The sequence below is a fragment of the Prunus mume genome, linkage group LG5 (genome assembly GCF_029339155.1).
Source record: "Prunus mume cultivar Tortuosa linkage group LG5, ASM2933915v1, whole genome shotgun sequence".
NCBI lineage: Eukaryota > Viridiplantae > Streptophyta > Magnoliopsida > Rosales > Rosaceae > Prunus > Prunus mume.
The window spans coordinates 2,221,320-2,236,941 of NC_142702.1; the positions used below are offsets into that span (position 1 = coordinate 2,221,320).

The 15,622-nt window shown below is 37.2% G+C and overlaps 1 pseudogene; it reads left to right on the forward strand.

The window, feature by feature from the left end:
* The first annotated feature begins 517 nt into the window (after window positions 1-517).
* Window positions 518-1,740, forward strand: LOC148916622 (exopolygalacturonase pseudogene; annotated as a pseudogene).
* The last annotated feature ends 13,882 nt before the right edge of the window (window positions 1,741-15,622 follow it).

The window sequence follows — 15,622 nt, forward strand, 5'->3', positions numbered from 1 at the left end:
TAAAAAATAGATGAACTAACCACCACAATGGTGCAAATGGATTATTTAAGCTAAGTAGATGAATTAAAGTTGTTAAGATGAGGCACTTTCTAGTTGGATGATATTAGAAAAAGTATATACATAGATAGATGCGCCAATAGGGTAGGCATGGTCTTTTCCTGTTGATCTTGTTAACTCTATCCAGGTGTGTATGCATGGTTTTGGTCCTCCTTTTTTGGAATATACATATATTGCGGGGTGTGGAGGAGGACAGCAATACTACAAACAGCTTAGCACGTTCTAGATAGAGATTTGGTGATGAATATTCTCAAGGCTAAACAGCTTACTAATTATAGGATATAAAGCTAAACTAGAATGCAACTGTGTATAAAAATAGTTAGTGATTGGTTGGATAGTTTGATGGCGTTGAGCCTTCCCAATCGGACTATAAATTGGCCTCAACTCAAAATGGAGTTGCATCATCCTTCCAAAGGGAAAAAAACAGAGATTAAAATAACAAAGTGGAAGGAAAATCAAGATGGCTATGAAATTAAGTTTCTTGGCAATGCTTTTGTGCTTATTGTTAGCATCTACACCTAAAGCTCATGCTAGTGTGTTTGACGTGACGAGTGCAACATACGGTGCAAAGCCTGGCTCTGATGTCGAGTACGGCCTTGGCCAAGGCTTGGAGTGATGCATGTGCATCGCCATCCGCATAAGTAAAGTTGTTGTTCCGAGCGGGACATACAACTTAAAAAAGCAAATTTCAGAGGCCCCTGTAAGGCTCCTATTGAGATGCAAGTTCAAGGCACATTGCAGGCTCCAGCAGACGCTAGCCAACTCACAAGACCGGATACTTGGGTTGGTTTTCAGTACATTGACATGCTCACCTTATCAGGTGGTGGGACTTTTGATGGCCAAGGAGCACTTTCTTGGAATCAAAATGACTGCCACAAAAACAAAAATTGCAAACCTATTCCCGTTAATCTGCGGTTCGAATTCCTCACAAATTCCAAAGTTCAGGACATAACTTCACTTAACAGCAAATTTTTCCACATGCATGTTTTCCGATGCAACCATACTACATTTCAACAGCTTACCATCACAGCACCTGACGACAGTAGAAACACAGATGGAATCCATATCGGGGCTTCACTGGTATCAACATTACTCATGCAAAGATTGGAACTGGGGATGACTGTATTTCTATTGGTGATGACTCCCACGAAATCACAGTGTGATGTTACTTGTGGGCCTGGCCATGGAATAAGCATTGGAAGCCAGGAAAATATAAGGACGAAAAGGATGTGACCGGGATCACGTTAAGAACTGCACCCGACTAATACGGACAACGGTGTGAGAATCAAAACATTTCCAGATTCTCCTTCGCCTAGCACTGCCTCGGGTATACACTATGAGGATATTATCATGGTTAACGTCAGCAACCCTATCCTCGTAGACCAATTGTACTGCCCATATACTCAGTGTGAACAAAAACCTCCGTCAAAAGTTAAGATAAGCAATGTCAGCTTCAAGAACATTAAGGGCTCATCTTTCACTCCACTTGCAGTCAAGCTTGTATGTACCACGGGCATACCGTGTGAGAATGTGGAGTTGACTGACATTGATCTCACCTACGGCGGAGACAAAGGCCCTCTTACCTCTATGTGTTCTAATGTCAAGCCCACAATTGTTGGCGTGACAAAGGCTCTTGGTTGTGCTACATCGTCCTTGACACCTCTTCCTTTATCCAAGAAGTAGAAAGCACTAATTAGTGTTCTCAATACATAAATTGCTGTGTTCTACTTTGCTTTTGTGCTACATGTTCTCTCCTTTGTCCAAGATAAATAAACACACAACACAATTTTCATCAATGCCAACAGGATTTAGAGCCCTCTTATACCATTGTTGACCTGTTTGATCCCAATTTTCATCACTGAAAACTTCGCTTGTGAATTTGGCAGTAACACCGCATGATATATCTCTGTCTTATATAAAAAACAATCGATAGATCTTTCCCACCGAAATTTTGTCGGGACTATTGAAGTGGAAGGGGACGCACAATATATTATTACTGCTCTTGAGAAAGATGGGGAAGATTTGCATGTGTGGAAGGTCACCTTTTTAAAGAAGCTAAGTGCCTCATACATTCTTTCTCTATGGTGAGATGGCGATATAGCTCCATAGAATGCAATAAGGTGGCTCACTCCCTTGCTAGGCATGCCTTGTTGTTAGATCAAGAATCTTTTGGTTAGAGGAAGATCCTCCATGACTTAATTACTTCATTGTTATTGGATAATACTCCAAGTTTATCAAATTAATGAAATCTTTCATAATTTTTTTATATAAAAAAATAGGAGGGTGAAGCTAGAAAACAATTTTTAGAGGGACCAAGAGTGTGAATAACTTAGTTTGGGGGCCATTACATAATTCTTTTACAAATTCTTCCTTAAAATGCTAGAAATAGCCCTACACTGTTAAAATATTATATTTTGTAGTATAGCCGCACGGCTATGGCTATACTATTTATTGAAGAATTAGTATTTAAATATTTCAATTAATTTCATAAAAATGACTTAATAAATACAAATTAATTATATTTAATTATCTTAAGTCATTTTGTGGAATATAAAATTATTTTAAAAGTAGTTTCAATTAATTACAAATTCTAAAAATCGAATTTTAATCTCCAAACTCTAAATCCAAGTCTAGAACCAAAAACCCTAGCTTTCGAGCTTGTCCGAACTTGTTCCATAATCGTTCGCAGGCCTTAAACTCTAGCTATAAATCTACTGTAGGGCACTTAGGACTCAATTAGGCTTGGATAATCACGTAACTCGATCAAGGGCTTTACGGTTTAGGTTTCGCTCTCAATGTTGGGTTAGTCTGACGTAACCTAACCTAGACATGTCTCAGCGAATTTTGTTGGGATAAACCTAACCAAACGAACTTTAACGAGATAGACTTATCCCGGTGAACTTTGATGGGATAGACCTATCCCTACGAATATGTGTCGCCGGTCGCCCCCTTTTATTCCTTCACAACCAGAGCCACTTTGTGTCAAAACGACCAGTCGCTCTGCCCAAACTACCGGTCACTTTGTCCTCCTTTCCCAAACATTGAGCCTCTGTGTCAAAACAACCGGTTGCCAGTGAAAAATGATCGAGCAACTCCACACTGCCAAAATCATTAGGAGGAAGTTGAACTGTTTTTTGAGATTTTGCCCAATTTGGACCCGCATTCAACTTTAGTACCACACCAATCACCTTTTGAAGAAGTCATTTAGGTAACATCTCCCCCTGAAACTAATAACACTAATGAAACATACCATGATGATTTGATTTCAGAAAACATAAAGGATGCAGATACCCCTATATACCAACTTCCAGAAAGAAAGAATCGTGGTAAACCTCGAGTACATTACAAAGCAGATCTTAAAGCGAAAGGGAAATGCACAATCAATAATTATATATCTCTAACTAGATTATTAGAGTCACATGTAGACTTTGTGGAGCAGTTGGAAGATATATATGTCCCCAATAGTGTGACTGAAGCCCTAGAAAACTCAAAATGGAAAGAAGCCACGAATGAATAAATGCGATGACAGGACCCGACCTAAATTCCACTTTGGAATTCGTGTCAAACCCAGTTTTGCCCACCACCTGGCGGGTGTCAGGCATGCATCACCAAAATACGCTTCTTGCCCTAATCCAAAAACTGATTTAGGGTTTGACTTCTATCGGAAAACCGGCAGAGTCTCCCTTGAAAAATGCACATGCACAGCAAACTCAAATAGTCTCGAGCGTTCAGCACAATCAACTTTACAAAACTGAACATAACAGACAATCAAAATCTTGTGACTGCACCTAGGTTAGCCTAGGTTGCCCAGGTACCCTTACTGAGTGATCAAGCCACACGTAGTTCTTTATACAAGAAAATAAAGTTCAACCCATATGTAAGCATATGGATTAAATATTCCATCGCACTTTCCTAAAACCAAAAGCTTCAAACTCTAATCAATCCGGGGAAACTTAAGCAAAATATATTGATTTTAGAACAATTTTCCACCTATCACATATGTGCATATACAAATACATATATATAATAGCTCATTCCAGATAAGTAGGAAAACGAGAACATTATTAAAATAACATTGGCCACATGAAACCTTAATATCAATATCAATGGTTTAAATAAAACAGCTTCCATCTTTCACATGTAAAAACAAACTCATCACTCAAGAAAATAGTTGTGAATTGTATACAATCCTTAAAATTTGAAAACTTTCAATCCTTGTCTCATAAATCTCTATACATGTATTAAAACTTTCACCAATTAGTACCAAGATAAAATCATCAATTTTGGTTTAAAACATCGCCAAACTCAAATACTATCCACCTAGGCATACCCCCAATCATAATCCGTCAATTCCAAGTACCATATATGTTACATTCTTTCGGAACTCGGAGGAACCATGGTCAGCCTGAGAACTCATGTCCTCGCAGAAGTCTAGGGACACGTAGGCAGCCAAAGAACACATGTCCTCGTAGAACTCGGGGAACATGTGGTCAGCCCAAGAACGCATATCATCGCAGAATTCGGGAACACGCAGCCAACCCCATTACGCGCATCCTTTCAAAATCGGGTGATCAGCTCGAAACGCATATCCGTCAAATCCCCTCGCAGGACTCAGGAAGATATAATCAACCTGAGAACGCAAATCCTAGCACCACATGGTTCAGGGGTCCTCGAGACTCGTGGGCATTGTCATAAATGACTAGACTATTCGAAGGCAACTTGAAGCGGTACTCGGTGGTGGGTTTTGAAAACCATTTTCTGAAACTTATCATAAAATTCCTCTTTTTTCACTAATCCACTTTCACAAATCCAGTTTCCAAATTCTTTCTCAACTTTCCAAAGATCAATTCTTAAATAGATAACCAAAAATCCCTTTTTAAAATGAGATCAATCCCAACATTCCTTAACTTGAACTTGACCATGCATAATCTTTCAAAACTGTTCTCAAACTACATTCAAATACGTACAACATACTATTGACAAAACTAGTATCCATCATTCATCGATTTCAAGCCACCGAGCATATATTTAAATATAGACATACAATCAGGCATTTAATTAATTCCTTATTCATGCCAAAACCCGGTTATCCAAGCCATTCCTTAATCACGGAAAGTAAAAGCGATTACATGATAATTCATAAAATTTTAATAAAACACTCAAAACACAATATCATTTTAAAACAAACCTCCAATTACAATTACAACTACTAAAAGGCCTCAACCGAGCCAATAAAGCCCACAATCTAAGTCAACTGGGCTCGAAGGGACCACGACCCCATTTTATATGACAATTCCTATTGGTCCATAACCAAAAGTTCAGCCCATTCTAGAAGTCCCGTCACGATCTAACGGTCGGTTGGACCCCGATCTTTGAATTTGAACAATTAGGCTCTTGGGGCCCACAACCTCCGATTTTCGATCCAAACTTTACTATAAGTCCAACAAGGTCTACTTAACAAGTTTCCAGAGTTTGGTCTCGATCGAGCAATTGGATCGCTCTCAATCGCACGATCGGACGGTAACCAGTTTACTTAACTCTAGAATTATTGATTCGAAGTATCCGGGACTCCCATTCTCGATCCCCAGTTCCAACACAAATCCTAGAAGTAGGAGGAACAACGCATTAGAAAATGGGACCGATTGAATGGTCCAAACCTATTGAACCCGGATATTGCATAATAGGTGCAATATCCGTTCGATTGTGAAACGATAATGAAATCCAAATCTGAGCATACCGTCACGCTTAGGACAACAAGAGTAACAATTTAGAACTCTATGGGCCACCACCTACCTCCGACAGCGCGTGGGTGTCTTAAAAGATTTACCAGCGACGGAAAATCTCCAAACCACCGGAGAATACCTATGCCAACAGATTCAGACTTACTAGGGGATCAAGGTTTGTTCGGCGAAAATGGGTATTTTGAACGACATGTAAAACCTCAAAATTGATCCAAGATACTAACATAGACAACTAAAGCACGTGGATGGGATAAAGATTCGTACCTCAATCGACGAAAACCGTAACCGGGATCTCCTAAAACAACGTCGGAAACTCCAAAAATCACCCGAACTTCCAATCATTCCAATTAATTTTCGTTAAGTTTTTGTGCTAGGAAAATGTGGGTAAGATAGAGGACATCGATACGAAACTTTTGCAACCAATTTTGCTCGAATCGGACATGGAACGACGACAAAATCATTGTTGAAAATTTGCTGCCGCTTGTGTAAAGAGAGAAAGTCGCATGCGTAGAGAGAGAGAGAGAGGCTGACTAGGTATTTTAAAACCCAACTTTGAAAAATTTACGTTTGTTCTACTGCACTTCCGTTGGCCACAACTTCTTCGTTATAACTTCGATTTAAGCCCACTACGTGTCTACGAACTCGTGAGAGCGAGCTCTACGAAATGGTGTCACTCAAAATCCTTCCAGATCGAAAAGTGACTAAAGTAACCCTATCCCGAGGGCAAAATTGTAAATCCACAATTAAATAATCAATTGAAAAGTGATTTTTGGGACGGGGTGTTACATGCGAGCTCTCCAGAAGATTGCCACATGAGAGCTCGTGCCTTTACCTTATGGAAAGAAGACTATGGGATGCATGTTGATCTATACTGTGAAACTCAAAGCAAATGGATCCATTGAAAGATTTAAAGTTAAATTGGTGGCGAAGGGGTACAGACAGAGACATGAGGTGGGCTACCAAGAGACCTTTGCCCCAATAGCCAAGATCGACACTACTAGAGTCCTACTGTCTCTAGCAACCAATCTAGATTGGCCACTACATCTGTTCGATGTTAAGAATGCCTTCTTACATAGAGACTTGGTAGAAGAGATATATATGGATTTACCACAATGATGTAATTTAGCTTCTGAAAAGAAAAATCAAGTTTGCAAGCACATAAAGTCATTCTGTGGGTTAAAACAATCTCCAAATGCATGGTTTGGCAGATTTACTAAGAACATCAAGAATTTTGGATACACTTAAAGTAATTCAGATGACTTCCTGTTCTTGAAGTGTGATGCAAGAGATATCACTGCATTAATTGTTTATGTGGCTGACATGGTTGTAACTGGGAACGACACAAGAAAGCAACATAAGCTACAAAAGTATTTGTATGAGTAATTTGAGATGAAGGATTTAGGTACTCTTAAAGACTTCCACGGAATTGAACTAGCAAGGTAAAAAACTTGTACATTTTTGTCTCAAAGGAAGTATCTGATGGATCTACACACTAAAACAAGAATGCTTGGATGTAAGCATGCTGACACACCATTGAGATAAATCACAAGAGAAGACATGGACCAGTTGCCAACCAAAAAGGCACAATACCAGTGCCTTCTTTTTTGTAAATATGAAATATCTTAGCCTTTTTTAATTGCTATAATTATTATACATTTAGTGAACAATTAGTATTTAAATTTTTTACTAATTTATAAAATTACTTAATAAATTGTAATTAATTATCTTAAATTATTTTGAGGACTTTGTTTATTTTATTTTTATTTTGTACAAAATTAGTTTATTTAATTTACTATTTTCGAATATTTCAATATGTTTGAATATTTTAATAGTATCGTCGTGCGACTATACTCTTAAAACCCGAATATTTTTAACAGGTATAGCCACGTGGCTATACTATTTAAATATTAATATATTTTAATACTACAGTCGCTGTGCTATACTATTAAAATATTCAAACATATTAAACAAAATAAACTAATTTTGTAGAAAATTAAATAAAAAACAAAGTCCACAAAATAATGTAAAATAATTCATTACAATTTATGAAGTAATTTTTTAAATTAGTAAAATATTTCAGTACTAATTATTCACTAAATACATAAAAATTAAAGTAATTTTAAAATCGTAAGATATTACTTAATTACGAAAAAGAACACCCTTTTATACTCTTGCATACATCGGAATATCTAAATAATATAGCCGCGCGGCTATAGTTAAAAAAATTCGCATAAATAACAAGTATAGCCACTCTTTAAATATTAATTTATTTTAAAAGTATACTCCTTGTCTACAATGGCGCCCGCACGATAATAACTTGCAGACCGTCCGGATAAGAGAATAAATATGTATATATATATATATATATATATATATAAACATACACATTCAGTTTGTCTGATAATCTTCAATTAATATGGTGGAAGGATCAAAATCAAGCTGGCATACTAATCCCAGCTTCAATTGGCCAAGCATGGGAAGAAACAATGCCCTCTTGTTGGCATCGAACTGGTTGTAGGCCAAGAAAAGTATATAGAGTAGAAACTGATGCATTATCTAGACAATGATGAATTAGTGAATGTATACTTTAACTCAAGCAATTTATTTGCAAATATTAAATATATTAGAATTTTATAACTCATAACATGTGAAGGTATCTGAGCGAAGAAAAAAGACCGGTACATGCACCACAAAACAATAAATAAAAAAAACAAAGAGCACAACAATTTATCTTTAACCCAACAAAGGTAGCACAGGCAAGGGCTTTCGTTAGACATTATAACTCATAATGGTGCGCTTGACATTAGAACATTGAGAGGTAAGAGGGCCTTTGTTTCCATTGTAGGTGAGATCAATGTCACCGGCGGATAGCAAGCAAAAACCCATGGATTATAAGAAAAATAAAAAGAGTGAGATCAAGCTTGTATGTACCACGGGCATACCGTGTGAGAATGTGGAGTTGACTGACATTGATCTCACCTACGGCGGAGACAAAGGCCCTCTTACCTCTATGTGTTCTAATGTCAAGCCCACAATTACTGGCGTGACAAAGGCTCTTGGTTGTGCTACATCGTCCTTGGCACCTCTTCCTTTATTGAAGAAGTAGAAAGCACTAATTAGTGTTCTCAATACATAAATTGCTGTGTTCTACTTTGCTTTTGTGCTACATGTTCTCTCTTTTGTCCAAGATAAATAAACACACAACACAATTTTCATCAATGCCAACAGGATTTAGAGCCCTCTTATACCATTGTTGACCTGTTTGATCCCAATTTTCATCACCGAAAACTTCCCTTGTGCATTTGGCAGTAACACCGCATGATATATCTCTGTCTTATATAAAAACAATTGATAGATCTTTCCCGCCGAAATTTTGTCGGGACTATTGAAGTGGAAGGGGATGCACAATATATTATTACTGCTCTTGAGAAAGATGGGGAGGATTTGCAAGTGTGGAAGGTCACCTTTTTAAAGAAGCTAAGTGCCTCACACATTCTTTCTCTATGGTGAGATGGCGATATAGCTCCATAGAATGCAATAAGGTGGCTCACTCCCTTGCTAGGCCTGCCTTGTTGTTAGATCAAGAATCTTTTGGTTAGAGGAAGATCCTCCATGACTTAATTACTTCATTGTTATTGGATAATACTCCAAGTTTATCAAATTAATGAAATCTTTCATAATTTTTTTATATAAAAAAATAGGATGGTGAAGCTAGAAAACAATTTTTAGAGGAACCAAGAGTGTGAATAACTTAGTTTGGGGGCCATTACATAATTCTTTTACAAATTCTTCCTTAAAATGCTAGAAATAGCCCTACACTGTTAAAATATTATATTTTGGAGTATAGCCGCACAGCTATGGCTATACTATTTATTGAAGAATTAGTATTTAAATATTTCAATTAATTTCATAAAAATGACTTAATAAATACAAATTAATTATATTTAATTATCTTAAGTCATTTTGTGGAATATAAAATTATTTTAAAAGTAGTTTCAATTAATTACAAATTCTAAAAATCGAATTTTAATCTCCAAACTCTAAATCCAAGTCTAGAACCAAAAACCCTAGCTTTCGAGCTTGTCCGAACTTGTTCCATAATCGTTCGCAGGCCTTAAACTCTAGCTACAAATCTACTGTAGGGCACTTAGGACTCAATTAGGCTTGGATAATCACGTAACTCGATCAAGGGCTTTACGGTTTAGGTTTCGCTCTCAATGTTGGGTTAGTCTGACGTAACCTAACCTAGACATATCTCAGCGAATTTTGTCGGGATAAACCTAGCCAAACGAACTTTAACGGGATAGACTTATCCCGGCGAACTTTGATGGGATAGACCTATCCCTACGAATATGTGTCGCCGGTCGCCCCCTTTTATTACTTCACAACCAGAGCCACTGTGTTAAAACGACCAGCCGCTCTGCCCAAACTACCGGTCACTTTGTCCTCCTTTCCCAAACATTGAGCCTCTGTGTCAAAACAACCGGTTGCCAGTGAAAAATGATCGAGCAACTCCACACTGCCAAAATCATTAGGAGGAAGTTGAACTGTTTTTTGAGATTTTGCCCAATTTGGACCCGCATTCAACTTTAGTACCACACCAATCACTTTTGAAGAAGTCGTTTAGGTAACATCTCTCCTTGAAACTAATAACACTAATGAAATATACCATGATGATTTGATTTCAGAAAACATAAAGGATGCAGATACCCCTATATACCAACTTCCAGAAAGAAAGAATCATGGTAAACCTCGAGTACATTACGAAGCAGATCTTAAAGTGAAAGGGAAATGCACAATCAATAATTATATATCTCTAACTACATTATTAGAGTCACATGTAGATTTTGTGGAGCAGTTGGAAGATATATATGTCCCCAATAGTGTGACTGAAGCACTAGAAAACTCAAAATGGAAAGAAGCCACGAATGAATAAATGCGATGACAGGACCCGACCTAAATTCCACTTTGGAATTCGTGTCAAACCCAGTTTTGCCCACCACCTGGCGGGTGTCAGGCATGCATGACCAAAATATGCTTCTTGCCCTAATCCAAAAACTGATTTAGGGTTTGACTTCTATCGGAAAACCGGCAGAGTCTCCCTTAAAAAATGCACATGCACAGCAAACTCAAATAGTCTCGAGCGTTCAGCACAATCAACTTTACAAAACTGAACATAACAGACAATCAAAATCTTGTGACTGCACCTAGGTTAGCCTAGGTTGCCCAGGTACCCTTACTGAGTGATCAAGCCACACGTAGTTCTTTATACAAGAAAATAAAGTTCAACCCATATGTAAGCATATGGATTAAATATTCCATCGCACTTTCCTAAAACCAAAAGCTTCAAACTCTAATCAGTCCGGGGAAACTTAAGCAAAATATATTGATTTTAGAACAATTTTCAACCTATCACATATGTGCATATGCAAATACATATATATAATAGCTCATTCCAGATAAGTAGGAAAATGAGAACATTATTACAATAACATTGGCCACATGAAACCTTAATATCAATATGAATGGTTTAAATAAAACAGCTTCCATCTTTCACATGTAAAAAAAAAACTCATCACTCAAGAAAATAGTTGTGAATTGTATACAATCCTTAAAATTTAGAAAACTTTCAATCCTTGTCTCATAAATCTCTATACATGTATTAAAACTTTCACCAATTAGTACCAAGATAAAATCATCAATTTTGGTTTAAAACATCGCCAAACTCAAATACTATCCACCTAGGCATACCTCCAATCATAATCCGTCAATTCCAAGTACCATATATGTTACATTCTTTCAGAACTCGGAGGAACCATGGTCAGCCTGAGAACTCATGTCCTCGCAGAAGTCGGGGACACGTAGGCAGCCAAAGAACACATGTCCTCGTAGAACTCGGGGAACATGTGGTCAGCCCAAGAACATATCATCGCAGAATTCGAAACACGCAGCCCCATTACGCGCATCCTTTCAAAATCGGGTGATCAGCCCGAAATGCATATCCGTCAAATCCCCTCGCAGGACTCAGGAAGATATAATCAACCTGAGAACGCAAATCCTAGCACCACACGGTTCAGGGGTCCTCGAGACTCGTGGGCATTGTCATAAATGACTAGACTATTCCGAAGGCAAGCGGTACTCGATGGTGGGTTTTGAAAACCATTTTCTGAAACTTAACATGAAATTCCTCTTTTTTCACTGATCCACTTTCACAAATCCAGTTTCCAAATTCTTTCTCAACTTTCCAAAGATCAATTCTTAAATAGATAACCAAAAATCCCTTTTTAAAATGAGATCAATCCCAACATTCCTTAACTTGAACTTGACCATGCATAATCTTTCAAAACTGTTCTCAAACTACATTCAAATACGTACAACATACTATTGACAAAACTAGTATCCATCATTCATCGATTTCAAGCCACCGAGCATATGTTTAAATATAGACATACAATCAGGCATTTAATTAATTCCTTATTCATGCCAAAACCCGGTTATCCAAGCCATTCGTTGATCATGGAAAGTAAAAGCGATTATATAATAATTCATAAAATTTTAATAAAACACTCAAAACACAATATCATTTTAAAACAATCCTCCAATTACAATTACAACTACTAAAAGGCCTCAACCAAGCCAATAAAGCCCACAATCTAAGTCAACTGGGCTCGAAGGGACCACGACCCCAATTGTTATATGACAATTCCTATTGGTCCATAACCAAAAGTTCAGCCCATTCTAGAAGTCCCGTCACGATCTAACGGTCGGTTTGACCCCGATCTTTGAATTTGAACAATTAGGCTCTTGGGCCCCACAACCTCCGATTTTCGATCCAAACTTTACTATAAGTCCAACAAGGTCTACTTAACAAGTTTCCAGAGTTTGGTCTCGATCGAGCAATTGGATTGCTCTCAATCGCACGATCGGACGGTAACCAGTTTACTTAACTCTAGAATTATTAATTCGAAGTATCCGGGACTCCCATTCTCGATCCACCAGTTCCAACACAAATCCTAGAAGTAGGAGGAACAACGCATTAGAAAATGGGACCGATTGAATGGTCCAAACCTATTGAACCCGGATATTGCATAATAGGTGCAATATCCGTTCGACTGTGAAACGATAATCAAATCCAAATCCGAGCATACCGTCACGCTTAGGACAACAAGAGTAACAATTTAGAACTCTATGGGCCGCCACCTACCGCCGATAGCGCGTGGGTGTCTTAAAAGATTTACCAGCAACGGAAAATCTCCAAACCACCGGAGAATACCTATGCCAACAGATTCAGACTAACTAGGGGATCAAGGTTTGTTCTTGGACCACGACCAAAAAATAGTCGGAACTAGCCGAATTAAAGCCGAAACCGTCGGCTAAAATGGGTATTTTGAACGACATGTAAAACCTCAAAATTGATCCAAGATACTAACATAATCAACTAAAGCACGAGGATGGGATAAAGATTCGTACCTCAATCGACGAAAACCGCAACCGGGATCGCCTAAAACAACGTCAGAAACTTCAAAAATCACCCGAACTTCCAATCATTCCAATTTAATTTCGTTAAGTTTTTGTGCTAGGAAAATGTGGGTAAGATAGAGGACATCGATACGAAACTTTTGCACCCAATTTTGCTCGAATCGGACACTGGAACGACGACAAAATCGCCGTTGAAAATTTGCTGCCGCTCGTGTAAAGAGAGAAAGTCGCATGCAGAGAGAGAGAGAGAGAGAGAGAGAGAGAGGGGAGGCTGACTAGGTATTTTAAAACCCAACTTTGAAAAATTTACGTTTGTTCTACTGCACTTCCGTTGACCACAAGTTCTTCGTTATAACTTCGATTTAAGCCCACTACGTGTCTACGAACTCGTGAGAGCGAGCTCTAAAAAAATGGTGTCACTCAAATCCTCAAAATCCTTCTATACCGAAAAGTGACTAAAGTAAACCTATCCCCGAGGGCAAAATTGTAAATCCACAATTAAATAATCAATTGAAAAGTGATTTTTGGGACGGGGGTGTTACATGCGAGCTTTCCAGAAGATTGCCACATGAGAGCTCGTGCCTTTACCTTATGGAAAGAAGACTATGGGATGCATGTTGATCTATACTGTGAAACTCAAAGCAAATGGATCCATTGAAAGATTTAAAGTTAGATTGGTGGCGAAGGGGTACAGACAGAGACATGAGGTGGGCTACCAAAAGACCTTTGCCCCAATAGCCAAGATCGACACTATCAGAGTCCTACTGTCTCTAGCAACCAATCTAGATTGGCCACTACATCAGTTCGATGTTAAGAATGCCTTCTTACATAGAGACTTGGTAAAAGAGATATACATGGATTTACCACAAGGATGTAATTTAGATCCTCAAAAGAGAAATCAAGTTTGCAAGCACATAAAGTCATTCTGTGGGTTAAAACAATCTCCAAATGCATGGTTTGGCAGATTTACTAAGTCCATCAAGAATTTTGGATACACTTAAAGTAATTCAGATGACTCCCTGTTCTTGAAGTGTGATGCAAGAGATATCACTGCATTAATTGTTTATGTGGCTGACATGGTTGTAACTGGGAACGACACAAGAAAGCAACATAAGCTACAAAAGTATTTGTATGAGTAATTTGAGATGAAGGATTTAGGTACTCTTAAAGAGTTCCACGGAATTGAACTAGCAAGGTAAAAAACTTGTACATTTTTGTCTCAAAGGAAGTATCTGATGGATCTACACACTAAAACAAGAATGCTTGGATGTAAGCATGCTGACACACCCATTGAGATAAATCACAAGAGAAGACATGAACCGGTTGCCAACCAAAAAGGCACAATACCAGTGCCTTCTTTTTTGTAAATATGAAATATCTTAGCCATTTTTAATTGTTTTAATTATTATACATTTAGTGAACAATTAGTATTTAAATTTTTTACTAATTTATAAAATTACTTAATAAATTGTAATTAATTATCTTAAATTATTTTGAGGACTTTGTTTATTTTATTTTTATTTTGTACAAAATTAGTTTATTTAATTTACTATTTTCGAATATTTCAATATGTTTGAATATTTTAATAGTATCGTCGTGCGACTATACTCTTAAAACCCGAATATTTTTAACAGGTATAGCCACGTGGCTATACTATTTAAATATTAATATATTTTAATACTACAGTCGCTGTGCTATACTATTAAAATATTCAAACATATTAAACAAAATAAACTAATTTTGTAGAAAATTAAATAAAAAACAAAGTCCACAAAATAATGTAAAATAATTCATTACAATTTATGAAGTAATTTTTTAAATTAGTAAAATATTTCAGTACTAATTATTCACTAAATACATAAAAATTAAAGTAATTTTAAAATCGTAAGATATTACTTAATTACGAAAAAGAACACCCTTTTATACTCTTGCATACATCGGAATATCTAAATAATATAGCCGCGCGGCTATAGTTAAAAAAATTCGCATAAATAACAAGTATAGCCACTCTTTAAATATTAATTTATTTTAAAAGTATACTCCTTGTCTACAATGGCGTCCGCACGATAATAACTTGTAGACCGTCCGGATAAGAGAATAAATATGTATATATATATATATATATATATATATATAAACATACACATTCAGTTTGTCTGATAATCTTCAATTAATATGGTGGAAGGATCAAAATCAAGCTGGCATACTAATCCCAGCTTCAATTGGCCAAGCATGGGAAGAAACAATGCCCTCTTGTTGGCATCGAACTGGTTGTAGGCCAAGAAAAGTATATAGAGTAGAAACTGATGCATTATCTAGACAATGATGAATTAGTGAATGTATAC